Source organism: Argiope bruennichi, chromosome 2, assembly GCF_947563725.1.
Source record: "Argiope bruennichi chromosome 2, qqArgBrue1.1, whole genome shotgun sequence".
Classification (NCBI taxonomy): domain Eukaryota; kingdom Metazoa; phylum Arthropoda; class Arachnida; order Araneae; family Araneidae; genus Argiope; species Argiope bruennichi.
This window is the reverse complement of record NC_079152.1, coordinates 96,239,217-96,265,122: the sequence shown is the minus strand read 5'-3', so window position 1 is coordinate 96,265,122 and position 25,906 is coordinate 96,239,217. Positions and strand designations below refer to the sequence as shown.

The following is a 25,906-nucleotide window of genomic DNA, read 5'->3' as shown; positions in this document are numbered from 1 at the left end:
TTTTTAGTTTGTCGGTTTAAGTATAAAACTATTTTTCGATTCTTTAATCCATTAAGTGCCAACTTTTGTTGAAATTTTTGGCTGGATAATTTATATGTATGAGCAAAAAGTTGTGTAACAGTATAATTATATAAAATTCCTGTTTTGTTTAAAAAATATTTGCTATTTTTGAAAAAGGATATTGTTATAAAATTATCAATAAAATCATTTAAAAAAGAGACTAAGTGAGATACTTTTAATAAAAGACTGATCAATAAACAGACCGTTATTATAACCTCTCAATTACATATTGATGTACGGTATTTCATTATAACATAAAAACCAAACCAAAAATATAATGTTTCAAATAGGAAATTATGTTCCTTTCCTACAGACAAATTTCAAATTTGTTCGCTTGTTGTAAAGAAACGAAACACAGAATACACATTCTCAATATATCAGTGAATATTGTGTTTCTGGTAACGCAATATTGACTAATCGATAGAGAATGTATCTAAACAGTCAGGCATACCAAATCTATTTTTGGCACCTAGTAAAATTCCAAAATCTCCAAATGGAAATCGGGGCAGCTATGGTTTAATCAAAGCCAATAATGCTGTTTACCAGCGGCGTAATTTAAAAACAATAAAAATTCAATTACTCTAACCTTAGAGTATGTTGGAGGTCCCTTTAATAATTCACAATGTGTAATCTTTCCTTTACGGCAGTAAGTTATGGTTATCTCTAAGTGTAAATAACCATTTCAGAGGATACTTCCTCTTTTTGAAAATGAATGCATTTGATTTCTTTATGTAGTTTGTAAACTGTATACCTTGACATAAAAGCTTAGCTCTGCTTTGATCCCAGCATTTGAACAATTACAGCAGTTTTTGTAAACTTTCAAAAGGCTTTTTTTGAAGCTCTTTTTTTTAGCCGTCTGCTCTTTTCTTTGTGACTGTCTACATTTTTGTGAAAGTTTGAAATCACATCGGGAAGGATTTGAAGCAAAAATGGAATCTCTTTGACAACTTTTCCGCTATTTTTAAATGTCGAAATGCGACGTTTTCAAACATCACTTATATGTATTCTTCTGAGCATTCTTACAAAAAAAAAAAAAAGCGGAAGAATGCAATATTTTATGAAATAAGTTATCCGTGACAGTAGCAGCTACCAACAATTCATCCTTACAATTTTATTTGCCGCATGATTCTAAAATTCAAAATATTCAGCAACTTTTCTACCTTTTCTTAAAATTATTTTAAAACTTTTGTTAAATGAATATTTGCGTTAGATATTTAGTTTTTAACATATATCAAAGAAATATTATCGAACAAAATCTACATAAGAATCAAACACCCAAAATAAAAAAAAACTGCATAGCACAAAAAATAAACATTTGATTTTCTGCTCTTTTTTTACGGAATTTTTTTTTCAAAAGTCCCTGGAGGTGGCTTTATATCTCCCAATGAAGCATAATGTTACTCGCACTTAATAGAATTGATGCGTTCTATGAAAATTGAGTAAAAAATTTTCTCAATAGATTCAGCTGAATCAATACCTTCGGCAATTTTTCAAATTACTTTTAAATAAATTAAGGAAAATATTTTTCATTATTCTTAAGATTAAAATTTGCTGATTCAGGATGTTGAAGAACTGAAGCTACAAAATAATACAGAAAAAAAAGGAGATAATATCATGTGATGCAATATTCATTAACACGCAAAAATAAAAACATATCGCACTGCAGTGAGAAGTAAACAATAATAGCATTACAGATGCTCAGTGCCCACCTCCATTGTTTTCGATAACACGTACTAAACACATCCACAAACTGTGCTTTCTACTCCATGGCATAAAGTATTCTGACCATTTATCAGAAAGGAAGCATAATACTGTCTATTAGATCAGAGATCGTTTGACATTTGTGTTTTGATGTAAAATTTAAAAAAAAATCACTGCTAAAAATCGCGTGGTTTGAGATCAGTCGGTTGTGGTGCCATATTGTTTAAACGTAACGACTTATTATATGGTCGTTTTAAGAAAGTTTGAACTGATCTAGTAATGTTAGAGGTATACTGTCCGCATAAAAATGGCATTTTGTAGCTGGCCTCACTGTTGTTGCAACTCCGAAATTGAAAAGATAATATATTGGGAAATCTGATCCCATTTGCGGTGCATGTAATTAATTCTTTGGTCTTTAATAGCACAGAATGATTATTGTTAAGATATTTTCACGATATTGCACGGCATTCAGAATGGCATCACGGGAATATCATACGATATCTTATACTATCTATGGTGTTGATATTATATGATATTAATGTGGCAATATGCAATATAGATGAAACCTGCTTGTGAGAACATTAATATCATTGATCTTCCCTTTTTCCATCTGTAATTTTGAATTATCATATTTCTAAAGATACAGATAGAAATAAGGATGGAAAGATGAATACTCAGAAATAATTCAAAGTAAAAAAAAAAGAAAAGAAAAGAAAAAAATGGAAAGAGATTTAAAACTTGGGCAATATTCCAGAGTTTCAGCATTGGATTTTGTAAAAATAGAAAACTTTAGATATGCTTTCCATACGAAAATCGATTATATTTTGAAAGCAATTTTTTCAAATAAAACTCTCAAGATATTACAACAAACAAATTGAGGCATTTTTATTAAAAAGCCTATTTTTTTCATGGATTTTTTTATCCAATGTACCATTACTTCTGTTAAATTTTATATTTTATATTAAAAGGGTGAAATATAAGAAAAAAGTTGACTTGTTTGATTCCTTTATTTTATTTCCTCAAAGTGAATATATACAATATGGCTAAAATGAAAACGATGTTTTCGAATCAAACGTATCCATGAAATCAACAGTTAAAAATTGTTCGTTTTACCACCTCATTAGATCTCCATAATATCTACTTGGTTTCAAAATAGCAAATCGGATTACCAATTTGATGTCAAAGAAAACAAGGTTTCGTTTAGACTTTGTTAGTTATATATTTCTTTAATATTATTATTTCTTTAGTTATATATAAAGCAAGTATTGGTAGATACTTATTTAGTTACGTATAAAGAGAATGTCTAAGTCAAAATAATTATTGAATATATCGTTTCTTTTTCGAAACACACTTCCAAAATCAATATAATGAGCTTTCTAATTACTTTTGTTTCCTATTGTATAGTTTTGCATTTCGAATGTGGAAATTTGTTAAAATGAGAATCTAAAATCGCTTAGATATTGCCCAGAATTTTAAGATACAGTAATCGCAATACTATAAAAAATATCCGGATGAAATATTAGATAAAATTTCATAATAGCGACATAATTTACAGAATGCAAAAAAAAAATTATGAAATTACTAAAGCAAATGGAATATAAAAAAAAACATGGAAAATTATCGATTTCCAAATGGATAATTATTTAATAATTTAGTATTCTTCCATTTTTTTTCTTGTCAAGATGGATTGAACTTTGGTTAATTTTTTTTTTTCGCCTGGCAGTATAACCAAACAAAGTCTACAGGTATCATTACTTACAAATATATTATATGCACTTACTTAAATGGCAACATGATCAGAATACAAATGAATAATTTTAAGTTAATAAGCAATATGAAATTTTAATTATTTAAAAAATTGCTATACTCAATATTTCAATATTAATTTTTATTAAAAAACAATAACTTAGTCTAGAAATGCTAAAGTTTTAACTCATAATTACTGAAATTATAAAAAGATGTAACATTTTAGCTTCATTAAAGATTATCAAAATGTATGCTCATGTTCCAATTCAGTATCTTTTATTTTCAATCATTCTTCGTTTTTATTCATTTCAACCTTTTGATAAAATATAATCTTTTATAACTAAGATTTAAATTTGGAACTTTTTTTCTCCGATCACAAAAGAAATCGTATTCTTCAAATACACTTCTTCAAAACATAATAGATGAAGTTCTTTTAAAATTCAATTATTTATTTGAAATACAATACAAATAAAACCAAAGAAAACTCTGTTTTTCCCCTCGTAAAAGATACACAGCTTAATCGCTGCATGCTCTTGACAGGTGTGTTGTTATTCCTTTTCTAAATCCCCTATGGGGATTCGATCCCGTTCTTATCAAAGCGGAACGAGACCACTGAAAGGAAACAGCGATCAATTACGGTTGGAGTGAGATGCTAGAAATAGTGCCACCACCCCCTGTTTACTTTCAAAGTAGCTCATTATTTCGGTGTGGTCTGAAAAAAGTTTTCGCGTTTTATGGATGTTAGTTGCCTTACAATACTTCAACAATACTTCTATGAGAGAACTTTTTTTGAGAATTCACATTTCGCTAAAATGGGACATAGAGTGATAATTAATGTATTCTACAGCATTCGGAATCTTTTTTCTCTAAATATTGATATTTGACTGAATAATTTTCTATTTTCAAATGCCATTTATATAAAAACCTAGCATATAGTACAAGCATATTTAAAAATTAGCAGTAGGAACCGCGGCTTCGCTTATGTCCATTTGTTTTATATAAATATGTACAGTTTTATGTATTCAATGCAAGAACGGTTTAAACCACAACCTTATAATTAATTGAAACTTTAAATTATTATGATAAAAAAACAATTTTAGTGTCAATGTTCGATCTATACGAGTAGAGATTTGTGCTCCCAATCTAGAATTTCGGGGCATATAATTAGCAGTGGGAGAAACTAGGTGGTTATAGGTTCAATAGTAACCATATAACAAAAGCAAAAGTAAAAATGTAGGAAGAAAGTAATATAACTGCAAAATTGGCAAATGGACGAGTGATAGATATAACAGAAAATAGGAGCAACATTTCAACAGAATAGCGTCACCGTTATAAAATGTGTTTACATTAATTTTGAAAGATTGAAAGAAATATTTAAACAGAAATGAAACTTATGCCAATAAAAAGCTAACTGCTTAACTTTTACGATGTGCAAAAATAATTTTGGTGCACTGATTTTTTCAGAAATTATGGAACAAAAACATAAAATCGTTCAACCCTGCCCTTTTTTAACCCTGTAGAGGGTTGTAGTAACTTTTTAATAGCGTTGTAAATCCTTTTATATACTAAGAAACGTGTACAAAATTTCGTTCAAATTTGACAAGGGGCGCGGTGTTGTATAAAATACATAGCAACGCACATAGGAACGGAATTTCAATTTTTAAAAAAATATATTCTAATTTTTTTTAACTATTTCAGAAATTTTTGCTTCAGTTTTAACCTTTTTCAAACACTTTGAATAAAAAATAAATAGTCGGAATCGTATATTCTTCCGTATCAGCCAGGATCGAAAGCAGATGTTTAGAAATAATTAAAATTTTTGAAAATTACATAGTTGTAGTGTAAAATCATAGCTTTTCGTATAATTTTAATTTTTTCAAAGTTTGAAAAGTATCGAATTTGACGATGGTTCATAATTGTATCTATATTTTTATTCATTCCCTAGATAGTGTTATGAAAAATTTCAGACTAATAAATAAGTATTTTATTTATATTTTAACCGTGTTTGAAAAATGGAAGTTTTTGGAAAAAGTCGAAGAAAAACAAAGACTTTTAATTCATTTCGAAAAAAATTGATTTAAATTTTTCTTTTTCATATTAATAAATGAGATAGAGAAAAAAAACATTTTTGGAAATTTTCTGGATTAAGTAATTCCTTCTTTTCTTTGAAGACAATTATTTTTCTTAAATTCGCCCTTTTTGGATTTAAAATTTTTTTTCCCTCCACGTCAATGAGTATGCCTTGTTATCTGCCATGTCACTGGCATCAACAGATTTCTATATATTTCTTCAATTTTTTTTAAATTTAAAAACGCATATTAATTAAAGTAAAGATGCGGTTATTAATTAATATTTGCCGTAATGAAGATTTAAATTCTTTCCATGCGTTTACTGTCAAAAATTACAGCATCAGAAAGCAGAAAATACTTTTTTTTAACACCAGAAACTTAAAGATGAAAACAAAATTCTTAAAAGTATTTTAATTTCGATTTCAATCACATTTATAATAAATTTAGAATTGTAACAAATGTTTACAAATTTTTTTCTTTATGATGTATATTGTGAATTAATTTCATTATTTTGTAATATTAATATCTTACCGTTCTGTTTGTTTTTAAATCCTTGTTTTTATTTCCAATTTTGAAAAAGTATTTTTTTTTACTTTTTAACAAAAGAAAAGCATTTTTAAAAAACATGTATATTTGATTTTTTTTTCTCCGCAATATGTTTTTTGCAATCCATAATAACAATTTTTATGAAATTTCATAATCAATTGCAAAATTAGATGGATTAAAATCCATCTGCTTTAGAGGTATTTTTCGTATGAAACTAAGCAATAAATTGGGATATGAAACGAAAAATGTAGTATTCCAAAAATACTGAATTGTTACATCATTTTTGATAAGTCACATTTGAGCATATAAAAATAAACAGAAAATTCCTTTATGTAATTTCCTCTTTACAGACATGAAGAACCTCAAATCCAATAAAAGCATGTAAAAAGTAATAAGAAAACAAATTATTTATAAATACATGTGGGAGTAGAAAAGATATATATAGAAACTGAAATTAACTGGAGAGGATTTCAGCAAAATCTTTAAGAGAAAAGGTCTCTGAGTAAAATCTCAGAGACTTTTTCCATTTTTAAAGATTTGTACTAGAGTGTAAATATGCTTAACCTATTGAAAAAAATAGGTTAGTCTGTTAAAAATTGGCCGCCTGACAAATGTTTCAAACCATTTAAATCAAACACACCTCTTGTAAGATATGTATGCTCTCTGCAATAATCAAAGCAATACTGCGAGTAATGCCAGTCAACAAGCAATTAAATGATGAATGTCATTTATAATGAATGTAATCAACGGCATGACGTCATTTATCAGGAATCCTGACGTCACCAGAATCTACTCCACCTAACTTTTGGAAGCCTTTATGAGATTTCATGTTTGTAAAAAATTTTGCCTAAAATATCTGATGTACCCAAAGTTCCGAAGTTATGCACAGAAATGTTTCCCCTATGAGAATACAATATTTTAATATTTTTTTAAAAATTACTTATAGTTTTCAAAATTACTTACAGTTCTAGTATTAATTTTTTTTTTTTACTAGAAGCGCCATTTTTTAATGAATTTGAGAAAAGAATATTAAATGATGGCTTAAAATTATAACGATGAATTATGAAATGTAATAAATACTGGAAAGTAGAGCAAAAGAGAAATAAAGTAAAAATTATTGAATTGGTGAAATTCTGGAGGTCAATTTATATTAATGCCCTTGAGAGCCAGTCTTAGGACCTGTTTTTCTTTGCCAAACTTGGAACATAGAAGGAGCACATGTTCAATATTTTCCTCGCCACCAATATTATAATTTCAGGAAGATGACGGAAGCAAATTAATGTGCAGAAATAACTTTTAAAGTTACCATAACCACTGAGAAACTGGGCTAATTTTTAATTAGTATAAAAATGATGGTATGACTGTTTCATATTAATGGATGGAATAAATTTCTTTGTTAAGCTCCCTTTATTTGAAATGAAATATTCTTGATTTCAAGTCTCCACCATTTTCTCTCTCGTAATCTTCTTGTAAAACGATTTCGGAATATTAACAACAATGTCAATTTTGCCTTTGCAAGTCAATCGACCCGCTCTTTTGCGTAAATGCTGTCCATAAACAAATGTAAAAACTGTCGAGATATTTTTATTTTTCAGGCTTTTAATTTGCTTTTGGATCTCGACGATTATGTTGTTATATGAAGAAATACACTTCAGAGAATCCAAGGGTGAAAGAGAATCGGTACAAATGAGATGGTCTGAGATTACACTGTTTTGTTCAGTGATCCATTTGATGGCGAAGTTTAAACATAAAAGTTCAGCTACAAAAACTGTGCATTCCTCACGAATTTTGAATTGAAAATGCTCGGATTCAATACCACTTTTGAAAACCACAAATGCGAAAACAACTCTGCCATCAATTTGACTGCCATCAGTATTGCAAATAGCAGAGGAAGCATCCTTGATTTAACTTTGAAACCTAAATGTTTAACTTCCACAATTGCTAATTAATGCGTGTCACAAAATAAATGTCCTGTCACATATATATTGTAGCAAATAGTTTTAAAAAAATGTTTTTAATGTGTTAAAGCACGGAGCAGGGTTTTAAATGAAATGAGATCTTAATTAGTGGTATTACTGAAATTGTCACATATATGTCACTTATATTTTTAAAGCAGAATCAAACATTTCGATTGATTTCATTGTAATAAGGACAAAAATAAAGACTCATAACTAACTATTCTAAAGAATAGGGTATTGATATTCAATCTAAAACTACGAAAGTTCTCAAATTCAAGCATTTTCGAAGGTTAATTGGACATTTTAAACTTTATAAAACATTATCTTTCCAGCTTACTGCAGTTATTTTATAAAACAAGATATCATATGAAATTGAAAATCTATAACTGCTTAGAAGAAAACAAGGATGACGAAATATTCTGGAATGAAAGCCGACATGAAAAATATTTTAGTGATGCCTATTTTTAAAATTATTCTGTGATAAATTGCTACATTTTCAAAGACGCAGTCTGCCATTATAAAATAATAGGAACACATAGTAAAGATATGCACGAGGAAATCTAATGAACAAATCGACAAGAAGTTATAAAAATGAAAAAGTGATCTAGAAAGTTAAGTTGCTCTCCAGCTACACTTTAGCTTTAAATTGTTAATCTTTCTTCCCCACAAAGCAATTAGCTGCAAATTCATACTTTAACGCCTTACTCATCTATTTCAGTGAGATTTAAAAAAAAAAACTACCAATTAATAGATAATGGCGAAGTTATGGTTTAATATTTCAGAATTTAATTTTTTATTCATTTAAACTTGAATTTTAAATATATAATTCTATTATAGCCAATGCTAATTAAAGCAATGTATTAATTAATTACGAATAAATTTGTTATTCTGTTATTATATCGTTCTAAATAATAACCTCATTAATTTTATGCAATTTAAGTGCTTTCCTAAATGAGTTTACATCCATAAATTTCCAATTGAGATAATGATTGTTAGCGTTAAATATAAAAAGTTTTATTCCTACTAAAAAGTTATTTAAAATTTCAAGATAATTTAGGTAGTCCTTTGAATTCAATTATGAATTCATAGCTGAAATTATGTCATAATGTTGCAAATAAAAAATTCTCCCCCATTTTGTAATAAGAGCTTAAAAAAAAATAAAAAATATAAATAACTATAAATAGAACAATATGAAAAAGCCCTCAGTTCAAAACTGCACCAATGCTTGATTTTGTGTGTGCCAGTATGTTTATAATCGTGTTTTTTAATGATTTTTGATAGTGAAAATAAAATATAGAATATGATTAAAAATCTTTAGACGAATTTAAAGGGAAAAGCCAAGCATTCAGAACAGTTTCATTTTTACACTAGTACTTGAAGTTCTAAGACAACAGACAACCCCTGTAGTAGGAATTTTATGGAAATCAAAAATATGAAAAAGATAAGTAAAAAAAGTAAAATCACTAAGTAAAATGTAAAATAAATGTTCAACACAATATAAACTTCAAAATTACGCAACAGTATAATTTGATGAATAATAATTCACTAAGCATGATTAGCGACTTTATTCTGTGACAGAAGGTGAAAAAAATGCTTTTCAGTCTGATATATGAGTGTTGCATCATTTTTCATTTCTTTTTCAACATTTATTCTTGAGTATACTTTTTGAGACTCCCTCTTCCCTTCAGACCCCAACTCGTTCAAGGATATCTAAATAGAACGTGATGGTTCATGATCCGGATGCTGACTTCGAAATGTATCCTCTTGTGGTAATAATTACTATTTTGCTTTCTCCTGTTATTGGCTTATTTCTTACTATTAATATTTAACACGCCATGTACTTACTCGAAAACGCGCATCGGGTTTCGCAGCAGAATATTTCTCTTAACAAAATACAAAGAAAATTACGTATATGCTACGGAAAAAGTTAGTTGCAAAATAGCACAATATTTATAATACAGGTGAATATAGCTTTTAAAATTTTACATTTAAAAGTGTTTTAAGCACAAAGTATTTAAACGAATTTTAAGATTAAAGATTTCTCTTTAAAACACACAAAAATATATGACTTGCATTGAAAAAATCATTTATTGATAGCAAAACATTTATATTACTAAATTAAAAAAAAAATTAAGATCATTATCTGATCAGAACACAAATCTAAGGTCGTGCTCGCGGCTTCAGAGCCCGGGGAATCTCTTTTCAGAGATAAGAAAATGGGAGAAATTCCTCAAATTCCTCTTTTCAACTTCCAAATGACCTTGAATACAGCTAATGTCAAATTATAGTTTTTCTTATAAAATATCGATTTGTTGTGATATAATTTTAAAATCGCTAGACCTGAACGGCCCAATGTCCCTGGATTGAAAGGGTTTTTTTTGTTACACCCCTTCGATAGTAATTCGTAATGAAGGAAGAGTTTAAATTAAGTTCCGATGTTTAAGAATTTAGATAAAACCCACTTACACATACATACATGTATAGTCCTTCCTTTTTTAACATTTACTTTAAATATTCAAAAGTTGTTGATATCGTATTGTTGACATCTGTCTTGTTGTTGTAGATTTATAATGCTGCTATTTTTGTGACTTTATTCTTGTGCTAAGGTGAATTTATATATCATTTGACAAATCTTTATTTACTATGTATAGGGAATCCATTTCTTTTATAAAAGCACAAAACCATGTAGCAGCTGCTCTTTGGAATTGTGACGCCATATTCAGTTGTAAAAATGATTGCTGAAACTGGCTTCTTAAGAATTTTTGAAACACTCTGCATATTATAGTTGATACAGAAGTTTCAATTATTCAACTAGTGGCTTTTGTTAAAAGATTTTTTTTTTTTTTGTATTTCTAAGGGAGAATAAAATGTTTCAAAATTTGATTTTGTAAATATTATGCTCCTAAATTACCTTGCAAAACTGTGATAGGGAACATACATTAAAACATAAATGTTTTTAGTGAATTTGAAAATATTAGTAGAATTCACAACTGTGGGGAAAAAAAGGGAAAAAAACTTTTTCCAAAAATTCGGTGTTTAGGAAAATGTAGCCTATTTCATATTGTTTTAGCACTTTATCTCAGAAACTTTCCCGAATTTAAATTTAAATGATGAAAAAATTGAACTGAATTGATGAAAAAATTGAATTTAATTGATGAAAAAAATGTTCAGACGATAAACGATAATGGAAAACAGGTGAACAATTTCTGAAAATAACTCAATTGACGCTGTATGTATAATTGCAATTATTGCCGATATATGGTTATTTTTTTTATCTCTTAATAAATTCTTTGTAATAAATTCAGAATTGTAATTTCAAAACTATGATGCTATATTTAGTTTCTAATGAAGCATATCTACTTTATTTGCGATTTAGAATTTCTTAATTGGTTAAAAATCAAAAGTAGTAAAAATTAATTTTTTAAAGCTTTATTTACTTATATTCAAAATCATGAGCAATGCTAGAAATTACGTCTGATGCAAATTTTTGCTTCTATGTTTCTTTAAGCAGCATTAGCTAATAATAGCCCCTCCCCCCTCTAATGAAATAACTGAAATAAAATTAAATGGAGTACAATTTAAGTACCATTTATTAAATATTTTTAGTAAATGAATATAAATTAACTTTATTTCTATTTAAATCTAAAATTTAATATATATATATATATATATATATATATATATATATATATATATATATATATATATATATATAATTAATACTACGCAAAACCACTATACTAAATCAATCAATTTTCTTTAATATATTTATATTCATTGCATTGGCTTATATTAATTCAAGAATATTGCATTTTATTAAATATTCTAAATTTATAGGAAAAAATTTTAATTTGTGCGTAATCTATATAATATTCTACTGAATATTAAATATTCTAGCTCTCTCCAGCAATATTTCTGTTATGAGAATTAATTTTTCCAATTCTTATTCTTTTCAGATATTCTTATTTTATTTCTCTAATTAATTTTTCATCATAGATATGGTTGTCAAAAAAATACCATAAAAAGGTGAGATTCTAATTAAACACGTCATGTAAAGGAGAATTTTTATCGTTTTTCCTAATATATTTTAAACTTTAATGAATATCAGAGAATATTTTTCTGGTGAGAATTTTCTTAATTATTTTATACATTGCTTGGTTTTTGACGAAAATATTATTCCCTGTTTTTGAATTCTTTCATGATGTTCAAAATATTTTATTATTTTATATTTTAATATTCAGATATTTAATAATACATGTTTACAAATGTTATTAAATCCAAAAATAAATCAATAAAAAATAGCATTTCAGAAATTAATTTGTAATTGAGATGTAGAGAGATATCGACATAGCTTCGAGTTTCATTTTCAGTTGATTTCTAACAGAAGCTAATTAGTAAGAGGTTTTACACAAATTGAAATTTTTTAAGATTATTTTCGAATAGTTATATTGAATTGTATAAAAATTAGAAATATGTTAGTACCTCTTAAAACGATTAAAAATATCTTTTAACTAAATATCTTTCGAAATTAATAAAGTGAACTAAATTATTTTGCTTTGTGTTATTTTGTGCGTGTTTTTTTTAACTTTTTGTAACAAACAATTCCATCTTTTTTAATAATTCAAAAATTACTAATTAGTCAGTAATATTTTTTCCCTAGCAATGAAAAATAAACAATCCTCGTAATCCGAAAGAAAATGGATTACGTACGCCATTCATTATTTATTTCTTAAGTAATAAATGACAGTCGAGAATTGTATATTTTCAACTTTCATTTCATATATGCCGAATTCTGTTTTCTTTTTGGCATCGTTAATGAAACCTGTTGACTTCTCTCTTATTTTTACTTTATCGTACATGAAGTATATGAAGAAAAAGTCCTAAAATTGAAAAAAAAAATTAAAATTGAGAATTTTGACGAAACTCTGCGTTTTAGACCAATTTGAAACCAAAAAATACTTTTAGGAATTATGTCCGCCTGTCTGTCTATGAACATGATAATTGAAAAACCCTTTAAGCTAAATGGATGAAATGTGGTGTATGGACATTATACCACATTTGTAGACTTATGTTAAGTTTTGATAAAAAAAAAATCGGTTCAGGATAAAAATTCAAAAATAAATCTGAAAATCGATTCAGGATAAGTTTGTGTCTCCGGATATCGGAGTATAAATAAAGACAATAATAAAAAAAAATTAAAAAGGCAGATAGATAAAATTTATTGAACAAATCTTGCATTTAAAATATAGACTCTTATCAAATTTTGAATCAAATTTTTCAAAGAATTGACCGGTCTATACTTACGCATGTATGCAAACACAATGACTTACATGAAATTTAGTGAGTGATCTTCTAATTACAATAGTGAATTTATGTCAAATTTCGGTTTCAATTTGTAAAAAAAGCGCCTGAAAAACAAATTCGATTTTCGGGTATTTGTGCATTAACTACGTGCTAAGAATTAATTGTGAAAAAAAATCTAGTAAAAATGTAGATTCACACCAATGATTAATATTTCATAACTATTTTTCACCAATATCTTTCCAGAAACTTACAGCCTAAACCAAGATTTACAATATTATGATGGATAGAAGAATTAACACCTTTATTAAAAAGTATGCGAAAAACTTTTTGTGGAGAAAATTTCCACTGGTTTAATGCAATTATTTAAATTTAAAAGTAAGCTTTAAAAGATTATAAAGATAAAGCATTTATAATTTCAATTTCACATTCAAATTGACATGCAGCAGGTCTATACATGCGGCGTACCTATAGAGAAGTTGGGAGTTCAACCTTGATCCATTTTCCCCTTAACACTAGACCACGGTTTGCTCAATATTAAATGACGAGATCCTTTGGAGTATGGAGAAGTGTCAGTTTGAAATCTCATTTTATGGCAAAAGCCTATTACGCATATATGATTTGTACTGCTTAATTGTCTGATTCGATTCGCCGATTGTTTATCAATGTTACCTATCATCGTCGATTATCAATGCATATATTTCTCATTAATATTAAAGCATTTGCATTTTCATCTATTTAAAAGGATGTTAATTAAAAAATATTCAATAGCCATGCCTGAAATAGAATAATTAGCCATTTTCAGCACACTGTATCTGAGATGAATGCATTTGTATTTGAATGATGCCATGCATAATTAATTCAAATTTCATTTTATGTAAAAATATAAACATCTTTAGGAAAAAAACATATAATTGATATAATAATGATATGACGTTTTCATTATCATATCTTAATGGTATGCGTTTATTTAATTCAGTTCTAGGTATGTATATTCGTTTTTACTTCTAATAAACTTCAACTATTGGTAATTTAAGTAAAAAAAAAAAACCTCTAAAAATGAAATTATAAACTGAAAATTAACATGCCTTATTAACGTCTCAAAGCTCTAAGAGATTTCGCAATAACTTTATTAAAAAGTTTTAAATAATTTCCGGAAATTTTAACTAATTTTCCAATATTAAATAAATTTTACTTCAAATACAAAGATTTAGTATATGTCACATCGAAAGCCATTGTTTTAAATTAGATTTTATCCATATTTACTATATGATTGGTAAATTTAAACCAATTTAGGTCTATCTAGTCAATTTAAATACACCAGATTAAGTTTTGAACTATTTAACCAAGCGTAATGGTTCACACCGCATTTAGGTCTATTTATCTTGGCCTAATGATTCATATCATATTAAGAAAATTTAGTTGGACATAGCGGTAAATATTATAAGCAGTGTTGTTAAACTGAGCGTAATTATACAGTCAAGTTTACAACTTTTTAACGTGATGTAATAATATATCCTAAACTTAGAGTTACTTAAACTGAACGAACTTCATAATTAGAGCTATTAAACTCAGAGTTATGATACATTAACTAACTCGACGTTTTGTAAAACTGAGTTGCCAAATGTCATAATTCAACTCCTTGATATTTTAAAATTGTAATTTAATTTTTAAAAAAAGCTTTGTCTAAATGATATTATTTATACAAAATATTTGAAATTCGTTTTAAAGACATGTATGTCGAAATAAACAAAGTAAGTAATAAAAACTAAAAAAAATCACTTGAAATGTTTTGAAGAAAATCTTTTAAGTTTTTTTAAAAAAAATTATTTGTTTTCTGTTTATAAAGCCATGATTCTGTAATCATATTATAATTATTTCAAATCAGTATTCAATATTTTCTCTCTTCGTGTACCTCTAGATTCTGAAATTTTATGCAGAAATATACAATCCTAATGGCAGTGAAATATTTTGAAGTTTTTCGATTATTAAAAGCACTTTAATTAATTGAATTTTATTAAAATATTATTTCGTATAAAAGGTGACTACTGATAGAGGATTGGATAAAAGGATCATAAGTTACCGTAATAGTAGATATTTAAAATTTTTGAAATATATTTGAGACTAAAAAGCAGAGAGTAAAAAAAAAAAAAAAAAAAAAAAAATATTTTACTAATGTATTAAAGAGTGGAAAAGGAAATTTTAATGTCAAAAATACGGGCAAAACAAACTCATACAAATGTCCTGTGCATGGAGAACTACTCCATTTAAAAATTCAAATATGATTAAAATTCCAATTTATTTAAAATATTTCTATCGAAACTACTCTGACTTGTAAATTTTTTTTTGTCTTTTATGTTTCTGATTTTAATATTCATTATTTACTTTTTAGTAAAATATTATCAGAATGTTTCTACTTCATTTTTATTTCTATTATTTTTTTAATTATCACCAAGAAAATATTTATTGTGCAAATAATTTCCTTTTCGTTGCTTATAATCAGAATACATTTATATTTTTAGAATGATTGATTGTATTTTCCACCATTGAGAAACTAAGCAACCTTTTAAGTTAACTAAAGTCTAGACAATTTCAACCATGGAAATTCCAATTAATTTCAGATTCTTGAATAGAGTCACTATGAGGTTTCACAGGAAGTACTAATTTATAGAATTCAGCTTCTAGCTTTGAACCAATAATATATTTAGAGCAGTTATATGCGTTTGAATAAAAAATTTTCATTTTAATTATTTGTAAATTATTTACAAAACACTAATATGTAAAAAAATATGTTTTTGTTGTTGCTATTCTGCCTTAAAATGTTTCTTCAGAAAAAGCAACTTTTAAAACATTTTACATTATTATGTGTATGTAGTTTTGTTAAGTTTTCAATGTAGAAAAGATTTTCAATTAAGGAAAAAGAAGAGATGATGCAGGAGCAAAAAGTCAAAAAAGTCAGAAAATTCGAAAAAAAAATTATAAATCAATAACATCTAACTATATTCAAAATTAAAGAATTGGTCCTGTAAAGGAATAACAATACAAAAATGAACATAATAATTTTTAAGACTTTCAAGTTTTCGATCTACTTTCTGTATGTTATAATATAAATAATTTAAAATCTATTCTTCTTGTTAATAATCAAACAATTCAAGAAAAATTCATAAAAGATATAAAATTTTGCCAATGCATGTTTCGCATATTCCTTCTTTTATGCGAAGTATAAAATTCAAAATCATTACAATCATCTGAAATTTTGACTTCGTTATATTGAATACTAACCGCCTTTGGCGACCAGCCGGTTCGCCAATCTTAATGTTCATTAAAATCTTAATAATTATATATTTTATGCAATTCCTACTTTAACAGCTTCTTCATCAAAATATTTTAAAACTTCAAATTTTGATAGTCATATAATTCACTCATAATATTATAAATGCCTTCAGTCATAACGTAATATGTATCGCCCTAATTTTCTGTTAGCTCCAGTAGAATTTATACTTTAAATTAAAGTAGAAAGGATTAATCTACAATTAATATAATAATATTTTTTTTTTGCTGACACAAAGTTTTTTTTTTTTTTTTTTTTTTTTTTTTTTTTTGTAATATGATTACTGAAAACAGTCACTGAGCGTTTAAACTTTATGGGAACTAAAGAATATCTTTCTTAATTTATGTAATATTTCAAGAATTTGTCAACAAAATTTTCTCAGATTCATCATGACCAGATCGATTCATTAACAATGTTTCATTTTAAATACAACAAACACTAAGAAAATAAAACGAATCGTTTAAAATAATCGGTTGAAAACAGGTTAAAAAAACTACTTAAAAAACAACGGACTTAAAACTATAAGCATATACAAGAAATATATAACTAACATAAATACACTTTAATTACAAAAGCATGCAACTAATCTAAAAATAATTTAAATCATCCGTTGATAATGGTTGTCACGTCAACAATGAGAACACAATGCGCATGCGTGAATTTTCAACGCCAGTTACGGTAATGCAAATGCGTGAGTTTTTCTACGCCAATTGGGGTAATGCTATGCAGATTAGAAATTTTTAATTTCCTTTATTCTGTTTTATTTTAATTCAAAAGTACTTCAGAATGAATCTGAAAGATGGATTCTTTAACAATGTTTAATTTTAAATGAATCAAACATTAAAAAAATAAACAGAATCGTTTCAAATAATCAGCCGAAAAATCTTAAGCCTAGCCTCATTACTGTTGGGAAAAAAAACTGAACCCTTACTCATTTGGCGGGGGGGGGAAATGAAAAGATTTTTTGGCGGGAAAGTTAGTTTTTAATTAATAATTAAAATTCTAATTAAAAATTCAAAAAAAGGGACCCCAGGTGCACATTTCCGACCTCCAAGGTATACATGTACCAAATTTGGTAGCTGTAGGTCAAATGGTCTTTTCTGTAGAACGCTAACACACACACACACACACATTGAGCTTTATATATAAGTATAGATTAAGATCTTAGCTGATCATGGTTTTTTTTTAATAAAGTGTATATTTTTTGTGATAGTTAATTGTTTTTTCAAAATTACTCAAAACCACAACGAGCTTGATGAATGAAATTCAGTACTTTAGGAAATATGAAAGATTTGAATAAAATCCTTCAATAGGAAAATTATTTATCAATCTGTACGTAGATTAATATGAATACTCAGAAATACAATTCGCTGTATGAGTGAAATTTGACATAAGATTTTTTATAGTAAATTTGGAGATTTGTCAAATCTCAACAGATTTGTTGAAAATTAGAGAATCTTCCAACTTAAAATTTAAGTTAAAATCACAGTGAGCTACACGAATGAAAATTGATATGTGATTTAAATATCAAAGCTAAATGCCCGTGTCATTTGAGATTGATCAATGGGAAGAATTAACTTCCTAAAAATGCATACTTGATTCTTTATACTATAGGACGAAGCTGAAAACAAAATGTGCCTCAATACAGAAATACAATACCTCCATACAGAAAAATATATGAAGAACACCCTCAATCTTTTAAAATTAATGCTGTATATTTTTCCTTCCATTAGGACAGGGTTGAATTGTTGATTTCAGTTAATAAATTTATATTAAATGGTGAGAATTTTCTAACCACTGCTTTTAAAGTATGTAAATATTGACATTTTTCTCAGATATTTTTCTGCGTCATTCAATTTTTCTTTATTTCAATATATCTTGACACTAGATGAATATTTAACACAATAGTGAAGTGCACTTTTGCTGAATACTATTCTTTAAAGAAGAAACGATAAAAGACTTTGAGATGAAATGAAAGCTTTTGTCTCGCCATTTTTATCTGGTGTCAACTTTATTTTAATATACAGAATAGAAAACACATAAGCTATCAGAACGAAATATTTTTTTCAAAAACAGAACTTAGTCCTCTTCATTTTTCAAGAATCAAGCATTCACTCGGAGGTAGCTGTTAGATGCATTAATTGAGCTATCTAATGTTTTAACCATATGATTAATTATTCAATTATTTTCATTTCTGACGTCCTCACTCTTCATTTGTATGGTGACAAATGAAGATTAGCATAAATCAGAACAAGGCATATTCTTAAGAGCTACAGTTGCAAAGATTTTAATATCAATCGGTAAAAATGCTACTGGTATTTTTAACTAACCCTTCTAGGAAACGGCAAATTAAAATTCTGAATGAAACTACCCATAATGTGATAGTCACATTTCTAATGATCGGAATATAGGAAAATTTCGAACATTTCTAAAATCTAAGATAATGGCAATTCTCCAGTTAGATCCTATGTTATCATCATTCCATGTAATATGGAAAAAATGATACTTTCCTTAAAAATTACTTTTTTTTAGAAAGAAGCGCGAACTAAATATCTAAATAATATATATTTCAAACTTTGCTAGTTAATGTTATGTTGGTTTATAGCTGGGATATGGTTAATACACAAATACTAGAAAAGCAAATATGTATTTTGTGCATCTTTTTTACTTTTACATATACGCTATTTAGAGAAGGCAAAGTAATCATCAAAAAATTTGAACTCAAGATTTTTATGAATCTCCACCTTTGAGACCTCCTTGAGTTCGGAAAACACATTTTTGGAAAATGTCCGTCTGTCCGTCTGTGACAAAGATAATTCAAAACCGCTTTGAGCTAGGCGGTTGAAATTTTATATGCGGTCTTTACACTAAATTTTCATATTTCTATCAAATTTTGAATAAAATTTGTCCAGAGGATGTCCATTTCCCGTTTGTTTGAATATAATTTTACACACTAACAACAGAACGAAGAAAGCTAACTAGATAAAATTCAATACACAGAATTGATATCTATAGTCTAGACACCATTCTAATTTTTAACTAAATCCAATAGGATGTTGACCGTCTGCGGTCTGTACTTTCAGAAACATGTAAACGCGAGAACTTAAAAACGAATAATGACTTAAAAAATTTTAGAATGGGAATTCGTGAATACAACTGTAATTTTGTGTTAAATATTTGTTTCATTCCGTCGGTATAAACGTGGCTAATACAAAGATTATAATGACCTTTCATTTTTTCATATGAATGATTATGAAAACATGTTTTCAGGGTTAATATTCGATTAAATGGTATCATAGTACATGGTACGAAAAGAGGCGAAAATAAAAATAACATGCTTGAAATAGAATTATATAAAATTACCTATACATTTTTATTATGTTTATTTAAAATATATTTATTAAAAAATACATATTTTGAAATTCTCTTGAGTAACTTTATTTTATTTCATGCAAATCATGTATTGAGCTCGTAATTTTTTTCATTGCAGCAAACAAAAACATCAATAATTCAAATTACTTTTGCAAGTATATGGGATTCCATTAAAGAGCTGGTAAAAGAGCAAAATTTCTATAAGTTACTAGCTGACCCGGCAAACGTTGTTCTGCCATATAAATGCTTTCTAGTTAAGATTTTGGTTGTAAATTAAAAAATAGCGCATGTATTGTAAGTGTGTGGGGATGGGATCTATGACAGATAGAGGAATGGAGCGTAGACGATGATCTCCGATAAAAAAACACCAACCATTCATTTCTCAATACAATGTATTTCATTAACGTAACGAACATATACATTGTTTGATCTCTTATAAATTAAACGTAAAGGGGAAAAAGTAATCTATTTTTTATACTAAAGTATAAAAATGAAATAAAGAAAATCAATATTCATTTTCGAAGAGCAATTGAATGTACAATATTTTTTGTCAGTGCTCTTTAGCCAACACAAATAAGCTCGATGGTTTGCCCATGCGAGAACATGCCACGTATAACTGTCCGTGTGAAAAACATGGTGTGCCCAAATCAAAGCCGCAAACAGACATCGTTTGGCCTTGCGACTTATTGATTGTCACTGCGAATGCGAATCTAATAGGAAATTGAACGCGTTTGAATTCGATTGGCACGTCTGTGAGAATCATTGGAATTCGTGGCAGCAAAACATTTTCGGTTCCGAATTTACAATTCAAAATGGTGGCTTCGATAACGTTTTTCATCAATTTTTTTAATGACCAATCGCGTGCCATTGCACAGCCCTGGTGGATTCAGATTCAGAAGTAAAATAACCGGAGATCCAAGTTTCAGTTGTAGAAGGTGTGGTGACATGCCTGGCAAATCCAGTGAGTTCAAAAACTCAGTTGGATAATTTACAGCTTCGTTAGCATCGCAAACTGTATGATACCAAGTCACCTGGCAACGACTGCTGTATCTTGAAGTTTAAATCGTCGAAGTCCACATTTTTTGCTGCCAAAATGGCTTTTTCTGCCAGCCAAGCATTATTTATGTAATGTGTGTGTACATCGGGAAATATGCTGTCAATGAGAGCATTTTGCGAATCAACGATAGTGCAGAAATGAGTGGGCAATTTTATGCACCCAGTATTTTTATAGGCAGCAACTTTTCCATCGCCTATAACTAACAATGGTCTGAGAATATGTCAGTAGATGGATCTTTCAGCATTTGGACGCGCATGTTTATTTTTAACTGGACTTTTTCAACATTACGCCACAATGGCGATGATTTCGAGCAAGCGTTGATCTCATCAGCGTACGTTGAACGTGGAATGATGGGATAGGGACACTCTAATTACCTAGCGTTATGAAATATACTTTACGACCTATTCTCATACCTACCAAATACGCATAAAAAATTTCATAAAAATCGGTCTAGCCGCTTCGGAGGAGTACGAACACAAATACCGTGACACGAGATTCTTATATATTAGATAATCGTTTTATACTATTTGATTCATATCTAGAAGCTCTAATATAAAACAAAGATAAATTTTATTTCATAATGTTCCAATTTTTATTAATCGGTGAAATCTGTATGAAGAACCGTTAAGTATGCATATAATTTTGTATTTTTTTATCATATATTTTTCTTGATTATGAGAGGTAGTTAATAAGCATAGCATTATTCTATGAAATTTGATTCATATCCGGAGCATTTATTTTTATTCATCATATTTAATTACATAAGAATCTTCTAAGATTTTATTCGATTTTTTTTCCATAAAATTTACCTTATTAAAACAATTGCTTTGCTAGAATTTTTATCAATTTTATCGACATCATAAAGGAAAGCTTTTAAAATGTTCTTTTATGAAAATCAATTCGAAATTTGCTTTGGGGCTTTTTAGAATGCACTAAAAGTTTTAGACAGTGCACTCCCATCCTTTCATAGAACATTGAAAAGGAAAAGAAATAAAAACTAGCGAAAAGCAACGGTGCATAATGGACATAAGAGAGATCTCAAAATTAGTTGATGAAATTATTAGCAAAAACCTTCAAGGGTAAGAAATTTTCTATCTTAACTTCGTTTGATTTTTTTCCGTCGCGTGCGAAAATTCCAGAAAGCCATTTCTTGAACAATTAAATTGAATTAGCTTTCAGTGATAATGTTTTCTTTTTTCGCATCAAATTTTCAGATAGCTAAATGTAAATAGAAAGTGATTGCTTTTCGTCAGATAAAGCAATGTTGGCTGATGACGGTAAGAGTGAAGCGGAAAGAAAGGAAATTAAAACTGTTTTGTAGAAGCTTACTGTTACAATAAAGGATATAAACTGCTCTTAATTAAGGGTTTGCCAGCAAACAAAAAGTGCATTTTCTTAGAAAATGGTAAGAAAAAATGAGATGGAAAAAAATTAGATAAAAAGTACATATAAATCTAAAGATTCATTCTATTTACGCAAGTAGAAAAAAATGTTACCATCAAAAGTACTTGAAATTAAAAGAATTTGGATATTAAACATTTAATATTCTGGAATTCATTTGTCAGGGGGTGCAATTCATCAACAATTAATAAACGGGAACATCATATCACTGAATCACCGACCCGCATTGAAGGCACACGGATACGGATAACAAAGTGAATGAGCAGACCGCTGCTACAGCAACACTAGCGGGAACTGTGGTTGAGTCTTAAGGGCCATCACCAGCCACGGTACAACCCTTCCCTGAGGAAATACGTCTCGTCATCGATGAGAGGAGCCAGATCCCCCACCTTTTCATGTAACTTCCAGGGTAGCGAGAACCAACCACCATACCGGAAACTTCTCAAACTATTTTAACATCAATAACCACAGCTGTTCTTCAAATTTAAGGAAATGCATTTTTTTGATCGATCATAGTAAACTTCCGTGTTGTTTTGAATCGGACTTATAGAACTAAACAATAAATTAAAAAAAAATATATAGCAAAAAAATGGAAGAAATATAACATGTTTCGATAAAAGAAAGTAGCTATATTTCAGTCAAGGGAAAAAATGATACTACAAATTTTAGCGCTCTAAAATTTGAACAACTGTTTAGTTTCGATGTAAATGTATTATTTACAAGAGAAGAAATATCGTTTCTTCTTTATTTTCTTACATTTTTAACTGAATTCTTTTAATAACTTTTTATCTCTAACAAAGCACAGTGTGAAAATTAGTCAAATAGATCCAAATTTTAATAGAAAGCAAGACAAATTTCGCAAAACTCGCAACTGTACATCTCAAAAGATATTGATTTATAGTTTTACAACTGGTACGCATCTGTCCCAGTGCTCAAAGGTCATACAATCAAGGAAGGATTATTAGATTGCATGAGTCTTTTCGATTACAGCGTGGCATCAGAAGACAGATGTCATTGCGTATACCATCAGTACCTAGTTGCTCTCTGTCTTCTTCAAATCTTCAGCAAGAATAAACTTAATTATATTTTCACTATGGGAATTAGTAAAGTCAAGCACTGATTTACATATGCTAGAGATTTTTTTAAAAAAATTCATTTCCAATACATTTTGCAAAATAATAAGTTCGATCTTTAATATCAAATTTTTAACATTATCATTTTAACTCTGCAGACTTTAGTCTATATATATGCAATTCGTATTATTTATTTATAGTTTGCTATGCTTGATTTTTTTTTATTTTGAAACATGATAATAATCGATAATATACAATGTATAGTTTTTATACCAGAGATTCATGTCGGCTTTATATTAATTATTAAGTTTTGTTATCTTTGCTGTATGATTCTACACCAGGCAAGTATATATATCTAACGCTATGTATTCAAAATTCTTCTTCGACAACAAAAATGCTTAAGCGATGCTCCCAGAGACAAATAAAAGTTAATTCAATTATTTATTCTAATTTTAATGTATTTATTTTTAATAAATTATTCAAAAAATTATCTGAGGTTACTCGAATTATTTCGTGCTGGATGAATTAAAATTTTTGTTGGTTGCTTTTTCTTTAAAAAAAACGAAGCATATAAAAAAAGAAATAAAAAAAAATTCTGTAGTAGTAATCTACCTGTGTCTACAAGAAATACAAACAAATATGTATAGCAGAAGAAATAAGCAATATATGTATAAGAAGATAGGATTTGTATGTAATAAATTCTTAAATGTTTTAAAGCGCCAAATATATAATAAATGCAGGAATAGAAATTACCTGTGCTAATGCTAACAAATTGACTTTTTGAAAATATCTATATATGTATTAATCGTTACAATTTTAATAAACAAAAACTTCCTTAAAGCTGTAAGAATTTCTATAAATATATAACATGTTCTTGTTTTCAGAAGCTCTAAAATTATCTGCAGGCATTCGTAAGATCAAAATCTTATAAAAGAAAATAAATCAGATTTATCTGAAAAGTTTAATTTTTCTTCGACATATAAAACTTTTTTTTGTAAATTAGGCAGCAACATCCAATTTAAAATCATTAAAGACTTTTCAAATTTTTACAATATAATATACCAGTAAATATTTTTTCCTTTGAATAATTTCTAGATTTATATCAGTATTTCTGTCCGCTTAAAAGCATTATACTTGTTATATTTCTTAATAGTTTATGTATATTATAAAATTACATCAAAACGTTCTAAACATTCATTGATGTATAAATATGCTTTCAAACATTTTTTCTTGTAACCCCTTTTCCTTCAAGTAAATTGATATACGTACAGAGACATATGTTTATAAAGTTAAAAAAAAAAGAAAATATCCTTATAACGAAAGTCAAAATTAGTTTGCATAAAAAAAGGCAACAACGAAAAAAATAAAATCTGATCTTCTCATTCATAAAATAAATTGAAATTTAAAATTTATCCACAGGGATTCATCGTTTAAGTGAATAGCGTTCATTAATTAATTCTAAACTCGACAATTTAATCTGCAAGAATTTTTCTAAAAATATTTAAGTATGAATTACTTTGTTATTTCAATTTTCCATTTAATATTTTATATCTTTGCTGTTTTATTGTTTTAGATATCAGATTTCTCAAACCATATTGGAAATATTTCCTTTTTACATTTTTAATGATGATAAGTCTTTTCAGTTTTTATCTTCTCTTTTATTCATTACAAATATTAAGGATAGATGATTCAAAATGGTTTTAAAAGACTGTGATGGTTGAAAAAATATGTAGCAAACTAATATTTGATTGGAAAAAAATTGTTTAGCCATAATAACCTGAAATCATAATTGATTTATTTCTAGTTGTTGAAATTTATTTTTAAATTTTTATAAGATCATATTATTCGTTTATGAGGATATTTTATAAACCATGAATACAATTAATATTTCTTCATATAAATATTTTGTTGGAATAAAATAATTTAATTTCTTTTATATAATACCTCCACATAACATCCCTTTTTGAAAGTAGTATCTTTAATATAATTCATATATTTAAATACATATGTTTAATTATTTTTTTAAATTTTCATGTAAAGATTAAAGAGCCCTCTTTGACCATTAAACATAAACATTGGGTTTTCAATTAATAATCAAAATTATATTATTTAAATAATTACAAACTAATCAAAATGTTATAATGTTGCTATATGGAGGAATTTATTTTCATATTGTAAAAATGGATAAGTTGTTTATATTTCAGAAAATCACAGCTTTAGTTTTAATTCGCAGGGATTATACAATGAATTTTATACAAAAGAAAAAAGGATGAAATAAAATAACAAAATTT

The 25,906-nt window shown here is 27.6% G+C and overlaps 1 protein-coding gene across 1 annotated transcript in view; it reads right to left on the bottom strand.

Annotated features, from left to right (window-relative positions):
• Positions 1 to 25,906, bottom strand: part of LOC129956177 (neuroendocrine convertase 1-like) — a 105,282-nt gene that overhangs the window by 78,128 nt on the left and 1,248 nt on the right. The window lies entirely within an intron of this gene.